Here is a 2,833-nt window from a genome sequence, read left to right as displayed (position 1 = left end):
CAGGTCAATTTTTTTTTTCAAAATAAAAATACAGGCCTCTCGCCTTTCACCCATCTTTTCTTGCGAGAGTGCCCACATGTTCTCTCACATTTGTATTCAATAAACTTTCTATCTGCTTAATAAAAAATAAAAATACAAAATTGACATGTAATTGGGACAGTAACCCTCTATTGGACATTCCAATTCACTCAGTCACTCACTGTCCATATAGAAAAGGAGAGCAGGCATTAGGTTTTATTAGTAATGTTATAGTAGCAACCAGATGTGTCAATGGTAACTTATTTGAGGTCCCTCAGTCCTTTGAATACATGTAGGAAAGCATGGCTGTAGTTCTTTGCCCACATCAGAACACATTCAGCTACCATGGAAACTAAAAAGGAAGAAAAAATATATTTATTCCAAGATTGATTTACTGGGATTTTTAAGTGCCCTTTCTTCTGCAGAGCCCAAGTATGGTGATAATGTGCTAAGGGCTGCTGCGTTTCCTAGCATACGCTCCCATCCTCTGATGGTCCTGAGTAGGAGAGTGGATTAGTCCTGGAGCTCTCTTGAAAGGAGGGGGTGGTCCCGTTGGGTGGAACATGTGTGGCCCAAAACCTGGAGGTAAGGGCGGAGCAATACCAGGGGGTAGAGGCAGGACAATGTTCACCTCAGCTGGAAGAACACTTGACAGTAAGTTGAAATAGTTGGCAGAGGCTTCTGCTGCTGCTGCAGGAGGAGGAGGAAGAGCTCCTGGCAGCCCTGGAATAGGCTCCAACTTAACTCCAGAAACTGTGGTTCCATCCTTCTCTTTTTTTTTTTTCCTCTGGCTGCTTGGGATCTTCCCCATTTCACATTGAGCCTGTGGCCATTGACAGTCAACTTATTAAAAGATTTTTTGGCAGCTTGCCTTGTGGCAAATTGACTGAAAGTACACTGCAGTCCCTGCACAACAGCTATCATCCAAATCTCTCCAAACTGGCAGAAATTATTTTTTAGATCTGTCTCAGTACTGGTATCTCCCAGACCACCAACATATAGTGTGGTGATGGTCTTGTCCTCTGATGTGTCTAGATGAGGCATTGTTGAAGTCCCCTTTAGAGGCTTATCTGCCACAGAATCATTGATTCCAAAATATCAGTCTTTGATATTCTGATCAGCAAAGGGGTCATCTGAATCTGTAGACTTCTCATGTCTGTATGGACACTCCTCTCTTACATTCTCCTTTCACCTAGAAGGAGCAAATGTGGGGTTGATTCCATTTATAGCCGAGCCAGTTTGAATAGCATGTCACTGGTGGATGTGGCTTTATCCAGCATACCAACTGGCCATATTCCATCAGAGTTAGAAATCTCCCTCTCCATATTCTGTGTGTAGTACTCTTTGTTGACACTGACTTTGGCATATCATCCTTAAAAGACAGTTCCACATCATGAATCTGAATGGGCAAGCCATATTCTAGGTCCCACAGGCAGGTCGGGCAGACATTTTTCAGTTTGCAACAGGTTTGACAGACTTTGGTCTCTTTGAAATGCATGTGAACCCTGGGACCCCAGCAAAACACTGTGAATGGCCTGGCACAGATTTTGCATGCCTTCTCATCGTTTCTTTGGTCATTCTGATATACAGGTTTTCTCCAAGACACATCTGGCACACTATGGGGAAGTCTGCATACTCCAAGTTCTGCCTGTTGGATCCCAGAGAGGTCGCCATCTTGAGAGCATCTGGAGGCAATGGCGGCTTTCTAGTTGGACTAGTAACTGAGGAATCTTGATGCTGCCTATGACTTAAAAAAAAATGAGAAAAAGAATATGAAAATAAGATTGTCCAGAATTTTTATTCCTTATCACTTCACCTTAGCCAATTCCCAAATGCACAGAAATCCCTCAATCCCCTATTCCCATTCTTAGACATTAGTACCATCTAAACTGTAATATTCTGACATTGTTTTGACTAACCTGATATGAAAACCTGGCCTTCCCTTCCTCTCTCATCTTTCCATGTCTACACTTCTTGATGCTGCCAAATTACTTAAAGATCATGACCTTACAGAAAGTTAAGGGTTCTTCTTTATTTTAATTAAGTTCTTGTGCTAGAATCTTCAAGTACTCCCATATCCAACTGCAGGGCCCTTATGCAGGCTCTCAGCATACATACTTGTGATGATAATAATAATAGGTAAATTTGTTGATTACTTACCTCTGTTTTAAGTATATCACATGAATTTTCTCAGTGGAACCCTAACACAACCTCATGACATTAGCTGGCAGCAACAGCTTTATGTTCCCCAACTTCTGATTCAGTTCTCAGCACACAGACTATATTTCCCAGAATCCTTTGCAGTTCATTAGGGTCATGTGACTGATTTCTAGCCAATAGTATGTTGGCAAAATTGATGAATGCCATTTAAGGTTCAGCCCAATAAAATCCCTAAAACCTCCTGTACATCATCCATATTCTCTTTCTTTCCCTATCCACTAGGTGAATGAAGACAAGAATCCAGAGGAGATCAATACAAAATGAAAGAAGCCTGGGGCGCTGATGAATCTTTGGAGGAATGCTGTCCTGGAGACTGTATGACCAGGTACACCTGTGTTAAGCTTTTACTAGCTTTAGAAATAAACTTGTATTCTATTATGATTCTGAAATTTTGAGGCTGTTATATTATTTAGCTACTCTGACTAATACATTACTCTACATTTTACTGATGTAGAAACTGAGACTTAGGAAAAGTTAAATAACTCTGTTAAGTTTGCTAAGCTATTAGGTGGGAGAATGAGGATTAGAACCCAGGTCTGTCTTATTCTAGAGCCTGGGCTCTCACTGTTTTGAATTCTTTATGAAACTATTTCAC

The 2,833-nt window shown here is 41.1% G+C and overlaps 1 pseudogene; it reads right to left on the bottom strand.

Moving 5' to 3' along the window:
• Positions 1 to 420: 420 nt before the first annotated feature.
• On the bottom strand, positions 421 to 1,692 carry LOC143644411 (pre-mRNA-splicing factor RBM22 pseudogene; annotated as a pseudogene).
• Between the last annotated feature and the right edge of the window lie 1,141 nt (positions 1,693 to 2,833).

The sequence above is a fragment of the Tamandua tetradactyla genome, chromosome 8 (genome assembly GCF_023851605.1).
Source record: "Tamandua tetradactyla isolate mTamTet1 chromosome 8, mTamTet1.pri, whole genome shotgun sequence".
Lineage (NCBI taxonomy): Eukaryota > Metazoa > Chordata > Mammalia > Pilosa > Myrmecophagidae > Tamandua > Tamandua tetradactyla.
The sequence above is the reverse complement of the archived record's forward strand: the minus strand, read 5'-3'. Positions and strand labels throughout refer to the sequence as shown.